Below are 10,901 nucleotides of genomic sequence, written 5' to 3'. Positions count from 1 at the left end.
CAGTATTACATTCAAAACTTACCTTAAATTTGGCTTACAAGCATAAAATTTTAGCTGCAGGTTGACACACACAAACGCCACTGTTTAAATGAATGAAGATTTAATTTATTTAAATAACAAATCAATTTTTCAACGCTCTTTGCATAAGAAAATTTATTTTTTTTTTTTAATTCAATAACTTAGCTATTCATATTATAAAACTTAGCTAAGCGACCGTCAGCGTAGAGGCATTTATGGTCGCGCACGAGCTGCAGATTAACTGAGACTAACCAAACCGCAGTAACAGCAAAGAACTCAATGTCTACGCCGAATCACCGCAGACGTTTAGATAACACACTCGAAATGTGTGGTTAAAGTAAAAAATCAAAACAACAACGTATTAAGACAAAAACAAGAGCAACAAATGCAACCCCAGCTAGTTGATGATTAAATTGCCAAAACACAAGCTGTGCCGCGTCACCGCGTCGTATACGTAACGTGTCACAGAAACTCCGCTGACAGACTGACCGCAAATCTTTTACACTTGCTAGCCGCAAAACCGCGCGACTAAAGTACATTTGTAGCTGCAGGAATATTTAGCAAAAGAAACGCGCTGATTATGGCGGTCTGACAAGTTAGTAATACTATATATGTACCTACATGAAGTTAAACTAGCGCAGGAATAACAACAACGACCTACTGTCGTACATACATACATACATACATACATAAGTAAGTGGAGTGTTAACAGCCGCTTTGGCAAGGCCAACAACAAAACGGGGCTAAATGGCTAACTTGAAGATTTATTGAGAAGGGCGACGACTAGTGCATTTGCACACAGACAAGCACACACATACACACACACAGGTATGAATGGATACATGAATCCTTACACAACCTGACTTACACACCAATGCCCACTAACTACCATTTATTAACAACTGTCGCTCCACCAACATATTTGTTATTTTTACTGCTATGGAGTAACATATGTATATGTATGTATGTGAATATTATCCTTTATTGTTGTCGTTATAACTACAAAATTCTTTGTTTGCTCTGCTTTGGTTCAACTTTGTGCGCACTTCAACACACTTATGTCTTGAAGTTGGTGCCGCCGCTGTCGCTTTGCTTGCTGGCGCACACGGTAACCACAAAAACAGCAACACGGGGAATACAAACAAGCACACAGCCACTCACACGCACACACACACACACATTTGTTCAATATAGTAGTACACGGCATATCAGCTGGTCCCTGTTGACCAAAACCGACCGCAATGACCTGCATACTGCCTTTAACTATTTGACCCCCGCCGCAGATTTCGAGCGGCGCAAAAGCAATGGTGGCAAAAAGTATGAGTGCACAAGTCAAAGCGCTCAGAAGCAGCAACAATAAGAAGAAGAAAAAATAACACTAAATATAACGAAAATAGTTGTGTACAAAGACGAATTGGTTACGCCACTTTGGTTTGTTGCCCCCCCCCCCAACATTCTAATATATGTATGTATATCCCCACAGCAGTGTCGACAGGCGCTAACGCTAGCCAGCGAGGTGGAAAAGAAGAATTAAATGAATGTAAATTTGACCTGCTTTTGCGTACTCAATTTGGGCCATTTTAATGTGCATATATGTATGTTTGCATGAGCATGTATCCTCCGCCAGGCGCGCCGCCGTCTCAACCACTTGAACGTACCGCTGCTTCCTTAGCCTACCCGCAACCGCCCCGCCACGCGGCACTTCCGTTTCCCGTCTTGAGCTGTGCGCCACATTTCGCTTTTACACTCTTACTTTTTTCACTTTTCTCTACTTGCCTTTTGCTTTCCTTTTTTTTTTTTTTGTTATATTGTTTTCACCTGCTGCTCACAACTAAGTCAGTATGCGCTTAGTTTGCGTGCCAATGCCGGCGCGCCGGCGCTGTGGGGAGTGTGGCTACAAATGATATTGAAATTTCAGCAAAAGTGGACAAAAACAAAAGCGTCGGCAACAAACGTATCAACAGAGGAAAAATGTTGTAAAAGTATGGCAAAACTTTTACTTTCATTTCGATTCTTATTTTACTCTTGCGGTAGGTATGCGCATGAAATGAAAACGTGGCCGCCGCCGCCGCCTTTGGCATTTGCTCACTCCCTATAGCGCTAAAGCCTCGGTCAAGCAGACTAGTGGTGCCTACAATGGTCGTGGTTGCTTTTTCAATTTTTTATATTTTTCTTTCTTTTGTGTTGCATACTTTCTTCAAAGTCGTTTTCAATTTTCCTAGAGAGTTTTTTTACACCTCCACACACACACATATTTCAACAGAAAGTGTGTTGGTGTCGCGGCGGGTGCGTTTGTATGCAAAATACTCGTAATGCCTTGCGCTTGCAATTCTATGACACGGCGGCCATATGACGCAGATGTGTATGTAGGTATGTCCCCGCCTATCTGCGTCAGCACAGCACAGCTTAGCAGAGTAAGTTGGTTTTTACGTGGCAACAAGAAAATGCATTTTCTAGTTTTAAACCAATTTCAAGAACCATAAAATGCTTATGCCTTTTCTTCAGCGCCGCCCTTATTCAATTCAATTCCTAGCTTAAGGTGAACATGAAAAAATCTGATTTTCTTAGTTGGTGGTTAAGAATGATGAGCTCAATATTCTTGCTGCTATTGCCAATTTAAATCGATTTCCTTCTAACTTTATCTAAGTTGTTTTAGGTTGGTCCGGGTACAGATGAATGTTTGTGGGTGTTTGTATATGTCTGCAGTTCAGCAATATGCCAATCGATTTTTATGCACTACATTAAGATGCCTCACCAAAAGGTGATTATTTATGCAAGGAAAATTCTGGCCAACATAGCTTGTCCTTAGTTGATACTAGTAGTACTAGTAAATGCCTTTGGAGGATTTAAGAATTTAAAGTTTATGGGGACACTCAGCAGGTCGCACAGTGATCAGAATTGGCATTTTGTGTTCACAATTCACTGGACCCTTCATTTTTCACTCAATTTAATAATAATCCCAACGGGTTTTACATGGCGTACGGAACCAATATTGTTTTCAATTTTTGTGCCGAGTCACGATAGGGTCACTAATAAATTTTTTTAAATGACTGATAACAGATATTTAATTTTTGTATTAATTTTTTTAGTGCAGAGTACAGAAAAAGTACCAATTTTGAAGAAAATCGATTCTCATGTTCCAGTTGGAGACAATTGTAGGGTTCCCCCGAAATTAAAAAAAAAAATCACAAACAAAATTTTAAATTTTCACCAAAATTAAAAAAAAAAACTTTAGTTTCTATATAAATGTTAGGTATGCAGTTTTATAGATCATTCAATTTTAGTTTAATAAAGTGCAATTTGGAAGTTGCTAAGCGGTGGCAAAAAATCTATGCCAAGAAAGAATAATGGTCAAACTGAATTTTAAAATTTTTTTTTGTAAAAAGACCAAATTTTTTAGTGTTGATATTTTATTTTTTTTATTTTTTTACAGACTTTTACATTGGGGCCGTGAGGTTTTTCCTGAGAAGACCCCTAGTAAAATTTTCCGAAGAATAATTTTCTAAAATATACCAATCCTCTAACGAACCTCCAAATTTGCTTTTTGCGGGGTTTCTTGATGTAAAGGTCAAAACGAACTTTTCATGTGGGAGCCAATGGGCTGAAACGTGCCACGAAAATATTTCCCATGAAATTTGGCTATATAACCTTACCTTTAATTTTTAAAAACTTTTTAACTCTAATCTTTAAAACTGGTCTAACCAAGAAGCAGAATTTGAAAGTTTTCTTTTTCCAATCCGCTTTCGAAATTATATCACAAAAGACTAACAAGTAATTTTTTCTACGAGACCAACGTCGTAGACTCGTCATCACCAACAACCAAAGAATAAAGTAAAAAAAAACCGAAAAAAACAACGCGCTACGCCTCTTTATAGCCTTCACTGCATTTTATACTTATGTTTGTTTTTTTTTATTGCACCACACTTTTCTTTCACTTAGTCGCTTACCACTTGAATGCTTTCTAAATCATTCATTCACTCACTCACTCACCCTTAGGCGGCAGGCATGTTATCGCTTTGTAGCAGAGCAAAATAATGAGTTTCTTTTGTGGGTCAAGCGGCAACAAATCAATGTGGGCCGCCAAGCGGACAGGTTACATTCGGCACACAAAAACACAATTGCTTGCTGCCGAGACATGTGTTGGCCATAAACAACTGCTGGCATGAAAATCAAGTAGCTCAAAAGTTGTTGTCGAAATGCTAACATACATATAAAATAGACACTCATCTAAAGAATTATTTGATGGCTTTTCGAGTCAGTTTTAACCTAGATTGATTATTTTTTAAGCGGTTTTTATTTGTTGGCTTGCTACTATTTAGGTGTGCCCGGCCGACTGCTTTTACGAAATGGCTACGTTGAAATCGAATTTGGTTTATTGTAATTATTCTCCTACGGAAACTTGGCTAGCATGCCAAGGCCGCAATGGTTAGTATACCAGTTATTTAAGCGAGAATAGCAAAAGCTCAAATATTTATTTACCTGTTTTTGCTTGCTAAGTATATTACACTTATATAAGTCTCCAATGGGTAAAATTTTGCGTTTGCACCGGTAATTTTATTTTATACAAAACTTAGTTATTAACTTGAAAACTATTTATATGCTGAAATTGCATAGCTTATGAAATTTCGGACTCACCAATCGATATTAAATACTTAAAGTTTACTTAAAAGCTCCTAGGCTTATTTAGCTTTTCACAAGTGTAATTACACGATCTGGTCTCCAGTAAACCAACATCTCTTTATATTTCGGGCACGTGAGAAAAAGGGGTGATTTCTTACGATCTTGGTTCTTAAAAATTGCGGTACATAGTCGTAGTTCAAAAAAAAAATTAGAACAAACCATACTTAGTGCCCTTTTCTCAAGTAGGTTTTAAAATTTTAAGGGCAGATAAATTTTAAAACCCCCTTGAGAAAATGGCACTTAGAGATATATAAAAATAAAAACTCTTTTTAAAGGCATTTATCCTTGACTACCAAACGCTTATGCCTGGTTACTAAATTACCAGTTTTTAAATTACCAAAAATTTATTTCCAGTTTTTGAATGTCTAGTTTTTAGGCTCGGAAATATCATTCTCATTTTTTTTTTAATGCAAAAATGTTATGTCCAGTTACTAAAAAATTATGTCGAGTTTTTAAATGACCAAAACTGCATATCCAGCCTCTTAATTGCCAAAAACTTTTGCGCAAATTTTAAATTACAAAAAAATTTATTGCCAGTTTTGACCAATGACCAAAAGTGTATGTCTAGTCACTAAATGAACAGAAATTTTTTCAAAGTTTTTATATTGTCGAAAAATTCAACTTAAATTTTTCTAGTTACCAAAAATTATATACAGTTTTAAGTTACAAATTTTTTTTTATTGTGTGTCCTTTTTTAAAGACAAGTACAAACTTAAAGCTACGACAACCGGGGTCTTATGTTAGCTTTACTAAAAATTTATGTCCAGTTTTCATATGACCAAAAATGTATGCCTAGGGCTTAAATGACTAGAAATTGTTTTCGAGTTTTTAAATTTCCCAAAGATAGAATTCCAGTTTCCTAGTTACCAAAAAATTATGTCCAGCTTTTAGGTTATTAGAAATTCAATTCCGGTTTTTAAATGACCAAAAGTTCATGTCTATTCCTTAAATGACCAACAACTTCTTCCATGTTTTAAAATTGCAAAAAAAATTAAAATCCTTTTTTCTGGTTACAAAAAAAAAATAATGTATATTTTAAAGTTATAAAAAATGTATGGAAACTCTTAACATTTATACCAAGTTTTCAAATTGAAAACAGTTTATCTCTAGATTTTTAGTGACCAAAAACCCTTTCCAGTATAACGTTGCAAAAATTTTTCGTCAAACAATGTATGCTAAGCTTATAAGGAATCAATAATATATCTAAATTTTTCTCCATTCTCCATTTTTACGGAAAAGCTATTATGTCCTGTTTTCACACAGTATAATTTTTACTTTCAAGCTACAGTGCACAGTGATTCAAAACTGGCATTTAGTGTTCATAGTTCACTCGATTTTATTGTTTTTTTTTTTAATGAAAGCTTATACATTTTTGAAACTGATTTTTGATTTTTTATTCAATTTTTTAGTGTAAAGTTAATAAATTTTATATAATAAAAACTAGTTAAAAGCAATTGTAGATTTCCACCCAAAACTAAAAAAATATTATTACAAAAAAAAAATTGGAAAGGTTATAAAAAAATTGTCATTAAATTTTATTTTTTTTTTTGTTTTCAGAAAAAATTTGAGCATGCAGTTTTCATTAAATTTTAGTATGATAACTGGAAAAAAAATAGTTTATAAATGGTTAAAGTTATAGCTGCTATTGCGAAGATCAAACCAACAACTCCAGCTTTAAGTTAGAATTCTAAGAAAAGAATCCTAAGTTACGGCAGAATAGTTGGCCTTGATTGCAGTTTATATGGCGAACTTAGCTCAGGCTTAGGCTTTGTAAGCTATAATCGCTGGGTCGAATCCCAGTGAACTAGATGAAAAAGTCTGATGAGGAGATATGGTGATCTTAGAAATAGCAGCTATACTTCTATCATTTATAAACTGTTGTTGTTTTTTTTCCACAATAAATTTTTCATAAAAAACGTCCGTAAGCTCAATAAAAATATATCTACAGTTTTTTTTATTTCAAATTCTGAATACGGGTAGTACAGGGCGTATTAGTAATATTAATTTGTGATTAACCATCAACCAAACTCATTTCATAGCCAACTGAAGTTCTTTGTGCGAATATAATTTTTTAAATAATGCTCGTCTAGAATATCAAACGCATTTTTTTATCAGCCACGAACCACAGTAAAAATCTTGAAGCACTTAGCCAATTACCATACTTCGTGGCTTAAAAATTTCCATTGGCACCTCTTTATTACTCAATTATAAATAATTCACGACAGGGATTTGCCAACAGCCATGCACGTCGACATTAAGAAGATTGTGACATATGTATGTACATATTTACATGTGTACATAAACATGTATTTATTTATAGGTAAACAGGCATGCATATGGCATGGTTAAAATTTTATTTGCGCTCATTTACTTGGCTCTTACAGGCTGCACCCGTAAAGAAATAATGACAGTGAATCATATTTGCACGAGTCTGAAATTCTCATGAGGCATTTCATGATTACACTTAAAAAGCACTTTTACTTTATTTCTGCTATATTTAAAATCATGCAATTTTAGCACGCTAACGAAATTGCGCCGTGGGTATACCTACTGGCATATGCCTATGCATACATGTGAATATACAAGCACCTATGGAGGTACATATACATACATATGCACTCGTATGCACTTGAACTTGAACTTATGCCAGAAAATATGTCATATCATAGCTAATCGTGGCTAGGTGAGTGGAATTAAACTTGGATAAAGAAAATTAATAAATAAAGAGCTCTTTGAAAATATTCAATTAAAAAATATCAGCTTTTGCTCTTAATGTTCGTGGTTAGCCTAGTAACCATACGAGTAGGTAAATTAATATTTTAATATTTTTCGGTTCGTTTACTCAAAGCCACTTGCAACACTAACCTTAATATAGTACAAATGCATACATAATATGTCTTTGATTTACAGAAGTTCTAATTTTTTGACTAACTTAAAGTGGGAAATATTTATGTAGCAAGGCCAACATTAATGGCTTCTAAATAAGCTTTTTAACTATGCAAAGCAACGAATTGCGAGAAATGGTTAACAACGCAGGTAGTTAGTAGGCACTTCAGGGAAATTATTACATAAATAAATTAGGTCAAAGCTTTTTTAAGCACCAGAGACGCATAAGCTTTTGAAGTAATTCGAATGCAATCAAAGGCAATTATTTTTTTTTTTTAAGCGTTTACTTGACGAATTCTTATATAAATACTGGTTTTTTTTATGTATATTAGAGTGAGACCATTTGTACAAATTCGACCGTTTTTCTAGTTTTTTTTTTAACTCTTGGAGAGGTTTTCTAACTTAGCACGTCGTTTAACTTATAAGTTACAAAATTACTTACCGGCAAATCTTCTGCTTTAGAACTAAAACGCGACTACAATTTCTTATATCTTTGAAAGTCTTTGGCAGGACTTGAAATTGACACGATACATTCCAGTTTGTCGATAATTGTATGTCTTCTGGCAAAAATATAAACAAAGCCACTTTTAAAATTTTATTAAAGGAAACATTCCACATATACATTAGAGTGGTCCTTATGTGTATGAAGCACATTTTTACATCAGATTTCACAAACATCAACCCCTAGTCAAGACAAGTGTATCCCGATCGAAGACTGTTAAGGCGTGTCCCTTTCATCTTCATAAGCTAATCTGAAATTTGAACCCTGTGCGACACGCCTTAACCGACTCTAATCGGGACCAAAATTTATATGTGATATCTTCGAATATAGAATTATTGATTTAGGGTATTAGATGAAAAACAAATATTTTAGTTTTTTGAGTCTCCATAGAGGAATCTGAACTTTGCCTCCTGTGCGACACGCCTTAGCCGTCTTCAATCGGGACCGAATTTATGTGCCATATCTTTGACCGTGATATTACCGATTAAGGGCGTTAGACTGAAAAAATTCGGTCATTTCATTTTTTTTGAGGACCACCCTAATTTACATTTGTACATACATAAAGCCATGATAAAAACACAAAGCACTATTTATGGTTCAACATGCCTGAGACTGTCCATACGATTTTATTTCATAATACCCAATTATATATTTAAACATTTTTTCATTGTAACTATATTTTATTGGTTCGTACGAAATTTCACTAAAATATACATATCTCATGCATACTGAGATAAGCACTTTTGAAAATTTTATTTATATGGGAAGTGGGCGTGGCTGTGGGCTGATTTCCAAAATTTGTCATATTTTTCCTAGCTCGGCTAAAATATAAGTATACACTAAATTTGGTTAAAATCGAACAACGTTTACAATTTTTGTCACTGTGCGCCGTCACAAAAGTCAAATTGAACTAGGACGGAAAACGGCACTGAAGATGGCTGAACGCCGAAACCAAGTGATGACGGAAATTCGTTCCAAAGTACATCGCACACCCAGGGTGGGTCGGAAGCAACAACAACCCAAGAGGAAATTAAAACACACATCCTTTCTTAAACTACTTTCTTTTCGGCGAGTACTTAGATGAGCCCGCCCAAACTATCAGATTCAGCTTTAAAACTCAAAATTGTCAACAATCAATTTACATACATACATTTTTGAGCAATTCATAAAATTACTAGTTGTCATTGAAAATGTTAGAAAAAAATGCAAAAATTTCAGTGCTAAGAACAATGATCGGCCTAGGCGAAGAGATCGAGCCACATTTCATTGTACCACAGAACTCCAGCTCAAATATACGCCAGAAAATGGGACTTATCGAGAGTCAAGGCATCAACAATACGCAAACGCCAACACTCATACCGCTCCTTGCGTAGCACACAACCGGCCACCGGCAAGTGTCAACACTGTGAGAGTATGGTCAAGCATTTTCTTTACCTTGAAAGCCTCATACGCAACAACTACAACCCGAAGTCGCAGTGTGGTCTTTGCTATTCTTCGCTGAAGTACCTGCAGCTTGTAAACAAGAGCATAATGCAAATATTCGGCAACGTCGAGGAAATCGTCCACACAGCAAAGACCTTCTCTGCCAAGCAGACGCGCCAACCCTTCGCTGGATCACGTCCCATTGCAGCCAAGTCCCCCGTCAAGTCGCCGATGAAGACTAGTAGCAAGAAAAATATTGCAAGGAAGCGATTGAAAGGTGGCAAGGTAAGAGGGTCGGTGCTGCAAAAGTCTGCAAAGACCGTGAGTAAGGTTCGCTTAGCGGGCGGTGGAAAACTGATCACACCAGACAATCGCCACGAAAAGAATAAAACCAAATTGAGTAAAGTAAAGACAGCAGCCAGTACGCCAGTACGCCTACAGTGCACGCTCAAGGGCAGGCGAAAGAAATCGCAGGTTGATGCAAAGATAAGTGGCGTCAAACAAAAGAATGCGAAATCAAAACGTAACAGAGTCGGCACCTTGCGTATTCGTGGTTAATGTGTAAGCAGCTGGATCATAGATAGAAGGATATGTGTGATGGAACTTGATAAGAAAAATTCTTTGTAATGTATGACCTTTTATTTTTCGGCAAACATTTGAATTTTGACGTCTAATTAAATAAATCCAGTAAAAAAACTTATTATTTAGTCATTTTCTGTTGACAATTGGCATTCTTAAGGCAAAATCCTTATCATTCCCTTACATCGATGTATGTATGCGGCAGCGGAGCTGTATAAACTCAGTTTCTGCTGGTGTGACGTAAATTCCAGGCATGTAAGGGCGCTGTTAGGCAGACGATCATATGATCTCTGGTCACCAGTTGTTGCTACTTTCACTGTACAACAAAAATTTGAGAGAGAGAGAAAGAACTGAACTGTATGACCAGCATGCCAACTATTTTCGAGTAAAATATCCAGATTTTTATAAAAACCCGCTAAACAATTGGTGACCAGAGATCATATGATCGTCTGCGTAACAGCGCCCTAGCTAGCAATTTACGTTTTTTTAATCATGATTCCATTAATAATACATGTAAGATGTGCATACCTATTATGGTATCCGCTTACCATCCGCGAAATACCCAGTCGGAGTTCGAAAGTCCTAGATTTGTGAGCTTTTTTGAAGCTTCTTGTGATGCACAGATAAACTTGCCTTTGCCCTGGGCATTCACTGCAGTGCTTGTGGAATTTTCCGTCCGGGCATGGAATATTGTGTTTTACAATAATACCCAGTGGTCGTTCCGTTAGGTTGACTTATCTGATATATAAGATATAAGATATAAGATATAAGATATAAGATATAAGATATAAGATATAAGATATAAGATATAAGA

General features: G+C 35.8%; 1 pseudogene; it reads left to right on the top strand.

Annotated features, from left to right (window-relative positions):
- Positions 1 to 9,276: 9,276 nt before the first annotated feature.
- LOC108377503 (uncharacterized) lies at positions 9,277 to 10,066 on the top strand (annotated as a pseudogene).
- The last annotated feature ends 835 nt before the right edge of the window (positions 10,067 to 10,901 follow it).

This window comes from Rhagoletis zephyria, unplaced genomic scaffold (genome assembly GCF_001687245.7).
Source record: "Rhagoletis zephyria isolate East Lansing unplaced genomic scaffold, Rhagoletis_zephyria_1.1 Rzeph_scaffold_12200, whole genome shotgun sequence".
NCBI lineage: Eukaryota > Metazoa > Arthropoda > Insecta > Diptera > Tephritidae > Rhagoletis > Rhagoletis zephyria.
The sequence above is the reverse complement of the archived record's forward strand: the minus strand, read 5'-3'. Positions and strand labels throughout refer to the sequence as shown.